The following is a 14,196-nucleotide window of genomic DNA, read 5'->3' on the forward strand; positions in this document are numbered from 1 at the left end:
TGGGGGTTTTTTTGTTTTTTTTTTTTAAATATATGTAAACAAATTACATAGTTGTCATGAAATATTTGGTTATAGAATTGTAACAGGTAACTGTATCTGCTAACTTAACAAGTAGGTTCACACATTTGCTAGCACCGTGGGGTTGCATTGTATATTAGAGCTTATTTTGGAAGATCTTTCTTCTAAGTTCTTTTGAGGTCTGTGTTACTGTCAAGAGCCAAGAGCTTTGACAGCTGTTGCCAGCTCTATGTGGTTTGTTTAAAACAATACAGGAGTTGCCTAGCAACATCACATCACACATTTGGTACCCTACAGTATCTCACATTCCTAACTACTCTGCACATCTTCACTACTTAAAGGGACACTGTCAAGTTAATAACCTTACATGAAAAGTGGACTCATTTCACTTTCACCATAATTAGATATACGAGGTGAGAGAAAGAAAATTGACATTAATAAAATATTACTTGTACTTTCTTTGCAGCAACATTTTATATTTTATCTCAAATCAGCAATATCTGTTATCACTTATGGCCATACTGTTTGGTTTAAAAATAGTTCAGTAAAAAGCAAAGTTCTCATAAAGAATTTTACCCTACTAACATAGATCTTAGAAAATTAATGTTTTTTCTCTGTATACATACAATTCCTCACACACATTATATGCAGTTTATAAAACATGGACTTACTGTCAAAAATTAGTTGGTTATATTTTTTCTGTTAGGTAGCATTTGTAATAAAGATTGTTAGAAAGACCTGGGGGGCCTTCAGACCTCATGCAAAGTCACTGAGTTTAGGGTCCTTTGCATATATGAACTGCAGGCCTACTTTGGGAGAAGTCCTCCATATATCTTTTATACAAACATCTCTGCAAAAGTCAGAGATGTCAGTCATAGTCGTAAGAAAAAAAAAAGGAAAACACAAGAAGTGAGAAAGTCATTAGGAGAGGTGAGGAAGACAAACTGTTCAATAGAGAGGTGAAATAAGATACTGTAGATGAAAGAAAAAAAATAAACAATAAGGAAAAAATGGAAGATAAATCATCATCAATACCATCTATAGCTTTTTTGGGGGAATATACTTCTGTATTTTTTGGTTGCTTTGTTTGTTTGATTTTAACTGCTACAAAAGCAGACAGAGACCAGAGAGACAAAAAATACACAGCATAGCTTTCAAAGACAATAAGATACTCTCAGGTATTTTCTTCTCAGTTTTCCATCCACAACTGCACACCGAAAGGTCTTAATGCATCAATGGTAAGGTTTCATTTTTATCTAATTGAGAATTCAAATAGGTGTATTGGAAATAATTCAAAGAAATATGGAAATTTTTGCTACCCTCAGGCATCTGGAGAGTTGCCAGCACAATATTCCATGCTACTGTTCAAAACTTATAATGACTCCCTAAAAGTGAACAGAACAATTGTAAAGTATAGACAAAAGCACACATACAGAGCTACACATCTGAGAAGCTGGGAGTCATTAACCTTGTATTTCAATATGTAGCAACATTTTGGGAAATATTTGGTTCCAGTGGTTCAAAGTCTTTTGGGGTATGTTTAAAACATTATGAGCTTCTGCAAAGAGTATCAAGCTCCTTAAATGTAACCATGGCACAATTAGATTGCTGCTCTGAAAACTTTTTCCACATCTCCCTTTCTTGCACTCCCACTGTAAGATGCTGATTCTCTGGTTTGGAACTAGATGTGGTTCATAAACAACTGCTACTGCAACAGCAGATTCTCCATTCAAAGTCCAGGTCTTACCTGAATTAATGAGCACAAGCGTGTTTCTGGAGCATCATTTGAACTGCTTGGTTAAATAACAATGCCAATAGCCAGGGGTTTTTTTTTTGTTTATGTTTATGTGAGGAGGCAGCACTTGGGACTGAGGAATTATATCACACCATATCCAATCAGGTCAGTAAAATGAAGCCAGGTGGCAGAAGATGAGGCCATCATAAATATCATTGAGGATGGCAATATTTGCTACTTCAGAGGACATAGAAAAATTAATGTGAGCATATTTAGCTATGTATCAAAGCTAATTGCTCACCACCTGAATAACAGAATGATCTAAGAAAAGAAAAAAAGGGTTAAAACCAATGCAAAATTCAAGTCTGTTTCTGAAAGAAGGCAAACAAATGACAACGAAAACAAGTAGGAACGACAAGTGGGTTGATGTCACATATGGGAAAATTCAAAGATAAATCATAAGATTAGACAGCTGCAGGATAAGAAAATACTAGCAGTTTTTCCTAGTAAATGTCTTTTGTAGACCATAACTGTACATTGATGCTTTATTCAATCTCTTCAAACTTTAGCAACTATAAAATCCATCACCTCTTGTGACTTTTGTTGTTCCACATCTCTACTTGTCAGTTTCTCTTAAATATTTTTTTTCTTTAACTGAAGAAATTATGTGAGCATCTGAATAAAGAATGGCAGGTAACTAAGTTTAGAAAGTCACATACTAAATTTGACCTTGGACAGCCAATTCTTCCCAAAAAAACTCCCTGTGACTCTGTAAATTCCCCACCAGTGGCTGCTTAGCCATAGAAGTGTCTGAACTTTTTAGATCATCTGGTTTTTCACTTCAAAGCTTCCTAGAGCCTATTATTATACTTCTATGAGCATCTCAAGATGGCACAACATCAGTTGGGATGAACAGCTCCAAGACTACCTTCTATACAAAACCAATCAATTTGTATTTATTCTCATCAAAACACCATTGCTCACTCATCAAGCCGAACCTGTCAAGAAAAATTGTTTCTCAAAAGAGATTCTGCATCCTGGTAGGCATATTTCTATGCAGTACCTCACTCTAAAGGCTGTTACCCATTTGATTTTGGGATTGGTTCATTTTTATAAAGTATGTAAGACAGAAAATAGCAGTTTAAATTTTTTTTTCAGTCAGAACACCTGCAAAATTAGCACATTCCTTTTTTTTTCCAAAATAAGTAAAAAATCATGTTTAATTTTCTGAAAGAAAGTTTGTGTTAGCTACCTTAACTACAGGGAGAAGTTTTTCTCCAGCTCTGAATAAGGGTTTAACATGTTTTGGAATTTTTTTCTTTGTGTTTCCTTTTCGTTAACTCTAAATGTGAGAAAGAAAACTTAAAATTGCTTGGTGCTTTGGCTGCTTTGAATACCACAAGATTCCACTTAGTCTTTCATAGCCCATGCAGGAAACTTTGTTCCACACAGTATTCATAATACCCAGACTTGATACCAAGGCTTTAACTATTGATCTTAACTTCTCAATATTGGAACAGAGCCTTATTGTTTTTGATCAAGCTAAATGATTGTCACTATGGATGCATATACTAACTATGCTGCATATAATAATGTGCTGTTGGTTGGTTGGTTGGTTGGTTGGGTTTTTTTACACAAGAGCTAGGGCACCTATTATTCTTTGTTTCTTCACTTATAAACCAAATTTATGACTGTGAGAAATAAAATTTAGGTATTGAGAATCGGCTTACTCTGGCTCCATAGTCACTGAAAAACTTGTGAGAATGGCATTTACTACAATAACTAATCTTTTCCTCTGGAGCAGGTTGGTGTGGATCCATTAAGAAACTGGCAAGAAGTAAACTGTAGAGTTTAATATTTCATGCCCCCAACTCTGGCAATCAAGCTGTAAGTTTCAATAATTTATGCTTGGAAAATGTGCATTTCTTTCCTCAAACTGCCTTTGAAATATTGGACATTTCGGACAATGGCCAAAATAATTTCTTAGGTTGGAAGGAGTAAAACAATCAAGCAGAAGCATAAATGGAGTAAGAAGCAATAAATAAGAAGCAAAGCACACTGATTTTGGTTACTTCTGCAGTGGCAGTAGCACTAATGAATTCCTCAAAAACAGAGAAGATAAAATGTTTTGGTTACATATGTACAAGTTAACATATTCTAACAAATTCCCCCTTTCTCTTCATATATTTTTTCATATTTTGAAAACAGAAAACTGGTGGCATATTTGTATTAATATATTTACCTTCAAATGCTACTCAACACAACAACAGTATCATAGGACAGGAATTTTCAATGATGTTAAATTTCGCAAAGTTGGTGGCACAGTTAATTTCACAAGTAGCATTATTACACCAACAATTGGCATTTATGAAGGAAAAAAAAAATATTTCAAACAGGCAATGCAGCAGAATCCCAAGTCCTGTATTAACTAGTTAGTTGTTTTGTATAATAATATATGTATATAATAATAATATATGTATACACATACTTAATATATGTATAATCCTATTGGAATTTTTGAATACTGGGCAAGGAGGCAGCTACAGTCATTGTATTAAATACAAAACTTCCATCAGCTGATTTCAGGAACCAAAATAAAGCAGGGAAAATATCAAACCCCACTTTTTTCCCAAGCATCTTTCTAATGAGGTCACAGTAGAGGGACAATACTGTCACCATTTTCCACTGAAACCTAAAAACTGTCCCATATTTTCCAAACTCCAAAATAAAGAGCATGACCCTAATATAGCATGTAACTCTTTTTTTTGTGAAAGTAGAAGTATTTCTGTAAACTCCTAATTATTAAGCACACTTCCCTGTCCAAACATTCAGGATCCACTCTGGCAGTCACTCTTGCACCCACCTGAGCTGGGATCAAGGCCCCTTCACTGCTAGACACCCCACTGTCAGACACATTTACGTAAGAAAGGAATAATTAAAATTTCAGGTTTTTCCTCCCTCCCAGTCAGACTACACATTTGATTAAGGCAAAATGAAGACACAAGGATAAAGGCCCTGCTTAGTAAAAATTTTTCATGATTTGTATTTTGGTTCAAACACAGTGAGGAGTTGAATAAACTAATCTTTGACCAGAAAGCAGGCCATTATCTACCCTAACCGTTTTCAAAGTAAAAAACCACATCTAGACAGTATATTTTAACAAAACAATGCATTCTAGCATCTGTATTTACCTGAAAACATGCATCTGCGGCTCTGATAGTTATATCTCAAATATGAAAAACCTAATTTTTTTCTTCTTCATAAATATGCCTATAGTATACCTTCTGATAGCCATTACTTCTTTCAGTCTTTCAGTCAAGACCAAGCTAAGATTATTTTCATCTATTTTTTGTCTGTAGTGCACCTAAGGGTAAAATATCTACAGTAAGCCTGATTTCCTCTCACTGACTGATACTGAATTCATTACAGTCCAACTGCTTTAGTGCATATTTCAATGTTATATACTATTGTCTACTACTGTCTCACTATAAACAAAAAACAGCTAAATGTAAAATAGCTACCCTTTGAGACTGATTTAATTTCAAGAAAAATCATTACTTCTGAAAGTCAAATTAATATAAAATTTCTATAAAATCTAGATGATCTTTGGTGATCCCATTCAAACTCAATTATATGCTTATGTATGATTGCACAATTTCTGTTGCCCAAATTATTTTTCTCCAACAGGCAGCCTCACAACTGTGCAGATCAGGTATTTACTGTAGAAGAACGGACATTTTTCTTCTCTGAAAATGTGTTTAAACAGTTGAACAGGATGCCAGGGAAGGGGTTGAGCCACCATCCTTGGAGGTATTTAAAAGATGTGTGGATGTGACGCTTCAGAACATGGTTTGGTGATTTTTCTTGGCAGTGCTGGGTTAGTGTTTGGACCCAGTGATCTTAGAGGTGCTTTCCAACCTAAATGATTCTACTACTCTTTGATGCAGTGCCTAAGAACAGATGCTACAACACCATTATCATTATCAATGCTGTTATTTACTTGACTGTTGAAGGGCAGAGTTCACTGCTTTAACTGGCACTGGCAGAATATATGGATTTCAAAACAAATGCTTTAAAATTATGCTTAAAGAAAATTAATTTTGTATGCTGTAGTGGTTTAATACATTTCTATTAGCCAGACTAAGAGAAGAGCCAGATTCTCTTACCATCTTGCCACAGAAAGCTGAAATATTTAGCCTTATGGAATGAAAATTCCAAACACACAAAGAATGTCTTTTAAATTTAAGAATGCATTCTGCATATGTTTGATACGCATATTTACACATACAATTTCTCCCACATGAACAGAAATTGACAAAATATATTTAAATTCTCTGTTTTAAAAGAGCAAAGGAAAATTATATTTTTTTAATTCTTAATTTCTGATTTCTTATTTTTTCTAAATAAAATTGAAAGACCGCCTCTTTTCTGACTGGTAGTTTAGTGATTTTTGAGCTGTAGTCGACATAGACTACTTTGGCTGTCTTTTTATGATTAAGAAATATAAATGCTCATTGATTTTCAAAAATACCAAGAGTGTGTTCTAACTCTGTAAATACAGATACCTTAGAATCTGTGCACCACAAAAGATAAGGCTTCTATAATTTCTGGGTTAAGTTTGAGTTCTTTGTATGTGCAGGCCAGAAAACAACCAGCTTACAGTAATTTCAGGCAATTGAAGGCAACAGTGTGTGTCTTTACCAATATTTGAGGATAGCCCTGAAAATTTCAGGTGTATGGCAATTGAAATAGCCTAAGCCCCTGAAGAAATAAGTTCCCTATATTTTGTTTTAATTATTCATGTGAAGCTGATGGAAGAAAAATCTCCATACCTCTCTAAAAGATAAAAGCTATGAAATGCCATTCACCGTGTTGGCGATATTTAATTGGCAGGTAGAAACATCTATTGGACAAGAAGTTTGACCATCAGTCACAATAAATGCATTCAAATATTTTATAATGAGATAAAGTAACTTAGAAAGTCTTTCATTTATAGGAAATTATTAACTAATGTCACTAAGTGTAACAGGTTGAGTGAAACAATAAAAAGTAGCAGAGAATTAAGACTTAATTACTAAAGCAAGCAACAGTCCCTTTTATTAAACTCCTATATTGCTTTTTGAAGAATATCACACCAATGTTTTACCCATGGTTCTACTGCCAAATTTCAATTAGCTACTGGTCTGAGGAACGCTGGAAAAAAGAATTCTAGACTTAATCTATCACTTTAAATGAGTAAATTCAACATACAGACCAGCACACTAGCAAAGCTTCTGTCCCACTACTGTTGTATACTGCATGTGCAATTAAATTTAGTATGAAAGAAACAAAGTATCAGGAAATGCCAGATTTAAACTTTTACATCCTCTTCTTTAACACTAGATTTTAACAAAATACCAGTAGACATTCAAAACAAACTCAGTTTTAATGAACTGCATCAAAACCTCTTTTAAAAATGAAAAAGTCAGCTAGCAATTAGTTTTTAATTGCCTGTCTCCATGTCATCTTAATTAGTAGCAGATTATCATTTTTGGTTTGGCCTATTAGTTTCTCAGCTTGATTGGTTTGGGTTTATACTATTTTAAGATAATTCAGTATTACATTTTTCAGATTGGTTATAATTTAGTTATTTAATTACAGTACATTGCTCCAGCCAGTAGCAATCCCAAGGGAACTAATCATCAAACTAGAGTTGTGTACACATTGAAGGTATGCTGTGATTTTTTTCTGATACTTTACTGAATACCTAAATCATATTACTTATTATGAGCTAACTGAAGAGTTCCACTTAATAACATAATCATGATAATTATTAAGCTCTACTAAAGATGAATCCAATAATTACCATTAAACATCTATTTGTTTATGGTTTGTTCACATGCTACATGCAGTAGAATGGTGAGGCTGCCTTTAAAACGGTAGCTATAGGATCTATATTACTACTACTACTAATAATAATAATTATAACCAAAGCAATCCAAAAGCACTCTCAAACTGCAAATTTGTTGATGCAAATTTTGCATCAACTGCAAAAAACGTTATCCAGGGAACAGAAGTACAACAGAAAAGGATGTCTGGAATATGATCTATAGTACAGGAGTAGAATATATGGAGTAGGCACAACAATTCTGTTCAGCCTCAGAAGGGCAGATACTACAGCTCTCACATAAATGCTGAAGGGTTGTATCAAAAGTAGGTGACATGAGTAGAGGAACCAGCTTGACTACTCTGGGTCTCCCCTTGACAATATCATTTGAGCAGCAAAAAACAATGGAGGTGGTAACAGGGCCTTCCTGTGCAGCAAATGCTACAGGGGGAGGGCTACAAGATGCACTCACATGGGGAACGTAAGGAAGTATCAATCCCACAGAAAGAGCTACTGGAGTTTGCTAGCTGAAGCAAATCTGTATTTTGATGATGCTGGCATAGCTGAATGCTCTATTTATTTCCATCTTACTTTGTCTTCCTGCTAAGACTTGGGTCAAAAACAGAATAGGAAATTCCCGGAATTCAATCTAAATGCCATCAAAACAAAATAATACATTTTTGGTCCAATATATCTAGTATCTAACCAAAGCAAATGAACATAATGTTTACTTTCTCTCTTCAGGAGCAAAACAATGTCACAAAGGAGAACACTTGATTTCTGTGGAATCTGTTTACCTTTGACTATTAGTTAGGTGGGATTTAGCCTTCTAAGAACAATACTATAAGATCAGATATCAGACCTCGCTTAATGTTTAAAATCAGCATTAAAACTCTTTTTACACTGAACCTGGAGCAGGGTCAGCATTCTGATGCATTGGAAGAAAAGCAACCATACCTATTCAAATAATGACCTAAATATACATGTAGATGGGATATATAGGAATGAGAGATCAATTAGAACAAAGTGTTCTTATAGACAGGCTTACTGGTACCACTGGAATTCTCAGTAAAACAGAAGCAAAAAACTTCAGTATTATCCCAAGAATTACTGTAAGCAAGAAAAACCTGTGTAAATTATCTTCATGAATGGCACTGAAGAGTAATCTTGGTATTCATCAAAAAAGGGAAAGGATATGAAATCTCACCTGCTGGTAGAGAGAAGGAAAAACATCAGCTAGATGTTCTTTGTTCATAATTACATGCTACTCGAACTCCATTCCTATGCAATAAAAAGGCCCCACAACCAGTAACAGCAATTTACTGTGAGCTTTTCATAAGAGACTTTTATCAGGACTTCTGAGTAACATGATTCTCTTCTTATAAACAATGCTGACTTTATTTTAGCTGAGACTTAAAAGATAAGCAGGTTTCACCACTGCTTGCTTCAAACCATCAGAAACCCCTATTATGTGCTTTCAAGCTCACTTCTTGTTCTGCTGAATTTAGCAAGTGTCACTGCATGATTACAGATCATGTATGAACAAGTAACAGGCTGAGATCCTTTGTACTTGGAAAAGCAGAAACAAGAAAATAAAGTTGCCTTCTCCCCAAGCGGAGCACAGTCTAAGCCTAAAATGATAGACTGGATAAAAGTGTCAAGACTTATAGTCCTCACTTAGTCACAATGGCCATTAGTGATAGCTTTGAGAAGAGATTTTCCTAAATAAAAAGAACAGATTTTTTTTCAGAACAAATGCATGCCATTTTAACTTATTTTTAGTCCAACAGGAACTTGCAAAAAATCCCTAGTAATTAAAAAAAAAGAAATTTGTTCTGGGTCTAAGAAAAATTAGCAGTTTTGCAAGGTTAAACAAATACCTGCTTTTATAAACTGAATAAAATTGTAAATTTGGAAAGCCTTAATCAAATTTAAATGCCACAAGATTTGTAGAGACTGGCACGGTTTTCTATAGAACTTGTAGCAGAATTAATTTATTTGGAATGTAATACTGCCATAAATTTAAAAGAGAATAACAAAGAAAACAATATATTTCACAATCAGCAAAACCATTGTAGATGTCAGCACAAGAAAAAAATAAAAAGGATAGATAATGATTCATAGAACTGGATCATATTTTTTCTCTGGTGAAAATACCTGTAGCTTTTGCTTTATCTTGATATTATACGCAATATCTCACACTGTTTGGATCACAAAACAAGTGATGAAATCAAAGGCCTTTGTTTAACTACCTTCTCCCACTCTCCATGAGAATACATGCTTAACAAGCATAATATTTGAAATAACAAAAAAGAAGATTTTAGTTACTGATACACAGGACTCAAAATAAGCAGGAATTTATAACTGTCCCACTAAAACCTTGAACCAACAGTGAGTGGGATATGACCCAGCTAACATCTGAACCAAAACCACAGTAGAATATCCAGAGCCCTATTTCTCTTTCCTATGAAATCATGAACAAAGACTAATGCTGAAGTAAATTGACTAATGAGGAAAGAGAGAGTGAGATTCTGATCCACAGTAACTGAATAGGAGACGTTCTGGCAGCAGCTTCCCTTCAAAGGGCTTCAGCTCAACTTCTTTCTCCAGTTTCAGCTGAAAAAGCAATTATACACTGAAGGCTACAGAAGAACAGACTTGCTTTTAAGGTATCGGAAATGTTTTGACATGGGTTCTAAACAAAACATGTACAACACATACAAAGGCATGCAAAAAACCTGCTTGGTTTAATGTTTCATTACAAACTGGGAACATAGCCCACATTAACTGAAAGGTTCACATAGCTCTTGTATGAACTTGGGCCAAGATAAGTTATGGTTTCACATCAAAACCTGTCAGAAATTTGTGGGTTTTGCATGGTTGCTGTGTGAAATTGGGTGAAACCAATATTTTACTTGGAGTTCTGGGATCCAGCTGAATCCAAACACACACCAAAATTCAATGAACATAACAGCAAGGAGATTAAAGTCTTCTATAAAAAAATTATAAACCCAACATGTTTTGCACAGCTATGAATGGAACCTCTTTTTCAGATCATCCAACACTGATCAAATGTCAAGGAGAGAGTTCAGAAGTCTTGTGGTCTTTGAAAAAAACCTGTATTCATTAAGCTCTGAAAGAGTTCAGTTGAAACTGGTGTAACTACATCTCATGGAGAACATTACTCAAGCTGCAGTGTTACTTTCACAAACTTTTCTTAAATTGTTTGGAAAAGAATTTAAGCTGAATTATATAACTATATTTTTACATGTAATTGAGAATATTTAACACACCCACACACTACACATCTGCCCCCAAACATGACAAAAGTTTCTAAAGTTAACAAAGTAACTTCTTCTTCTAGGAAAGGCATTATTACAAAGGGAACAGAAATAATAGAATATGATTTAGAGGAAGTGACACATTTGGACTACTTTCTAGAACCTTATGTAGACACTTACACCTATTAAGGTAAGATAGTAAAATGGCAGTCCAAATGTAATAAATTAAAAAGGGCAGGACCTTTTCTTTTTTTATGACTTTACCTGCAAAGAGAAGTACTGCAAGATTCAGTCTAGGAAAAATCTGTTTCATGATGATGAAGTCTTATGTTTCAAATCCTGGTATAGTGCCAACAAAGTATTCTAAAACCATTCCACAAATACAGGAAGAGGAATACGAGTTTAAAAATGTGACTTATTGATACCTGATATTGATAACTGATTGAAAAAAAACCAACAATTCAAAACAGTATTAGTACTGAGAGTGCAGAAAAACAACAGCTCTCAAACTGAGTTTACATGTGAAATCTGAATATGTGCTAGAGGATGGTACACAGCTTCTGTGTCAAGGGAATTGTGGTATGAAGAGGACAGAAGTTATATGATTTGGGTTAATTACTAACTTCAGTTTTTACCTCTACAAAGTAACGCCTGGATTAAGTGAGGTTAAATTCGGGCTGTTAATCCACCTTAAAACCAAACACCTAACCCACTTTAAATGTATTTATTGTCTCATGTTCTTCAATACACATTAATAAGTCAGCTATGGCTTACTTGCTATTAGTTTTCACACCTGTATTTAAGGGGTAAGTACTGGATAAGGAGAGAAACAAATATAGATAAATTAGATGTTTTTAGAGGTACTGGGCATGATAAGCTACATCTTAGAATACCATATCAAACTGCCAATGAAAACTCAAAATTATAAGTAGTTCTCTCAAAAAAGCCATGGGAAACATGAAAGGTATCTTTAAAAAATGAGAAAAAGACATTGAAGATAAACTAAATGGCTTAAATCAATATTCAGAAAAAACACTGGGATAAATTAAACTATTGATAAAATATAAATACATAAAAGGCAATATTCAGAACAGATCTGTCAATAATACCACCCCAAAACCACACCAGATTGAACTATATTTCTAAAATGTATTCTAAAAATCAGAAATCTCTCTAAACTCTGTAGAGTGAGAGATATATTATCTGATATATATTATAGGAAGATTGGTTCACTGTGAAAAAGTTTCCACTGAAAAGTAATTTTGTACTATATTGTGCAGCTCTTTTTTTACAGTTTTATTTCAAAGTTGTCAGACAAGGAAAACAAGAGAAGCACTCAGATTACTTCTGCTTAGGGAGATGGGAAGCAAGAAATACATTTCCTTATAGAAGCTCAAAGAACTGAACGTTGTAGAAGTTTGTTGAGACAAAAATCAGTTTCCTTCTTTAATGAAGTTCCATAAAATGGCACAATGATATCTCTGAAGAAAATCCCCCCTCACCATAGTTCAGCACATTTCAAGCAGAAAGAGCACAAGATCCAGCTGACATTCAGTGATGGTTCAAAGCACTGAAAAGCTTCTACAAATGCCATTTCTACACACAGAACCTAAGGAGGAAAAAGAAATCAGTTTGTTTCTCCCTCTGTCCATTAAAGCATAACATTAACATAAGCAGATTGTTTCTTATCCAGTGGATTTCTTCCCTTTGCTTCTGTAACAGGTTCTAAACATTTTTGTGGTTTTACATCAAGAAACCAAGGGATGTCAGAATTTTCATGCAACAAACCACAAATTCCACAATGCACATTCACACTTGATGTGCCTTGCTCTGAGAGCCAGAAAACCAAGAAATGAGGGAAAAAATTTACACTGTGCTTATTGATCTTTGCACTCTGCTTATTCCAGTAGAGGACTTTTCAAATCCACACCTGGAGACAGTATTACTACACCACTCTGGTCTAAGTGTAGAAAGAGGAAGAACCTCTCTTAGAGGACTAAAACAGAGAAGCATATCTTTATAGTCTTATAATCATGTTAAGATGATAAAGCACAGCTGAGGTATATAATGCTTTTTTCACACTCAGGCAATCCAAATGTTCTGAGTAAATGCTGCTGAACTGATCCTTATAAACTGAGTTGTGAAACAACTTGTTTCTACTGTGCATTTGCCATGAGTGCTTCAGTATCAGGAATTCATTCAATGCATTGCCTGTGCTTTCTAAAACTAAAGCCCAGGCAAATTGCTAAGATCCTTTACTTTTTAGATACTGTATTTAGGCAGCAGAAAGGTTTCCACTTTAATTTTTTTTACACAGTATCATTTTAAGCAAATATCTAAAGTCAGAGGCTGCACCATCTGGTACGCAGTTTGCCTAATTGGTGCTCCCTGTGGCACTCATGAATCAGGTGTTCTGGGATAAGTGTTCACAACTGGATGTTATGTGCATAGCACCTGGGAGGATTATTTGACACTTCCATCATTAAAATTAGTGAAATCTACTGGAATGAAGGAAAGCCTGAAAAATTATAAATGTCTTAATATTACTTAGTTTTATCTTAATGTCCCAAACTCTGTGAAGGAATGATATCCAAAAGGTTTCTCCTTCTTGCCTTTTCCACACTGAAATATAATGGTGTCCTTATAAAATTGAAAGGATAGGTAGGTAGAATGAAAATATTTTAATATATAGTTTTTAATTTTCTCACTTAGATCAAGGAAGTTCCCACAATGCTATAGATATCTGAATTATAACTATAACTAACAGATCTAAACAGACACCTAGACTTAATATCTAGGATTTATATAATAGTAATACAGGTAAACCTTAATCTGTGGTCTTGATTATTGGTATTTTTATTTCACTCAAATATTTTAATCCTCATTATCTAGGGCACTGGAATGAACTTATCCCAAGCAAGCTGGTACCACCTGAAGGAAATGCAGTTCTGGATTTTGAGGAAAATGAACACACCTCCTCCTATATTTCAGTTTTACCTTGGACAATGCATTAAAAAAAATAAGAAACAAAATTAAAGTGAGCCTTTACAAAGAGTCCAAAATTCAGCCTTGCATAAACTGTTGGTCATTAATCTTCCTTCATATTTGTTTAGAACTCAAGTAACACAACATAGTAGTATAATATAGAAGTATAATTCTGGATTTTAGAATCATTTGGAAAATATGGAGGTATGTTCTTACTGGTGTTTTCCAGGTCAGTATTTTAGGGAGAATGCTTAATTCTGGTGAGGTGCCTCAGAAAAAAAAAGTCAACAGAATCATGCCTTGCTTTTTTT

The 14,196-nt window shown here is 34.4% G+C and overlaps 1 long non-coding RNA gene across 3 annotated transcripts; it reads left to right on the top strand.

The window, feature by feature from the left end:
- The first annotated feature begins 333 nt into the window (after positions 1 to 333).
- Positions 334 to 13,962, top strand: LOC147653062 (uncharacterized). Of its 3 annotated transcripts, XR_015287474.1 has the most exons (6): positions 334 to 431; positions 3,558 to 3,640; positions 5,441 to 5,563; positions 7,394 to 7,462; positions 10,984 to 11,090; positions 13,793 to 13,962. It is a non-coding gene; the product is annotated as an uncharacterized LOC147653062 (long non-coding RNA). The 3 variants fall into 3 exon arrangements; XR_015287473.1 differs by lacking the exon at positions 10,984 to 11,090 and having other exon boundaries at positions 345 to 431; positions 5,441 to 5,465; positions 13,793 to 13,947; XR_015287475.1 differs by lacking the exons at positions 334 to 431; positions 13,793 to 13,962 and having other exon boundaries at positions 3,556 to 3,640; positions 5,441 to 5,465; positions 10,984 to 11,072.
- The last annotated feature ends 234 nt before the right edge of the window (positions 13,963 to 14,196 follow it).

Source organism: Cyanistes caeruleus, chromosome 5 (genome assembly GCF_971803275.1).
Source record: "Cyanistes caeruleus chromosome 5, bCyaCae1.hap1.1, whole genome shotgun sequence".
NCBI classification, from domain to species: Eukaryota; Metazoa; Chordata; class Aves; order Passeriformes; family Paridae; genus Cyanistes; species Cyanistes caeruleus.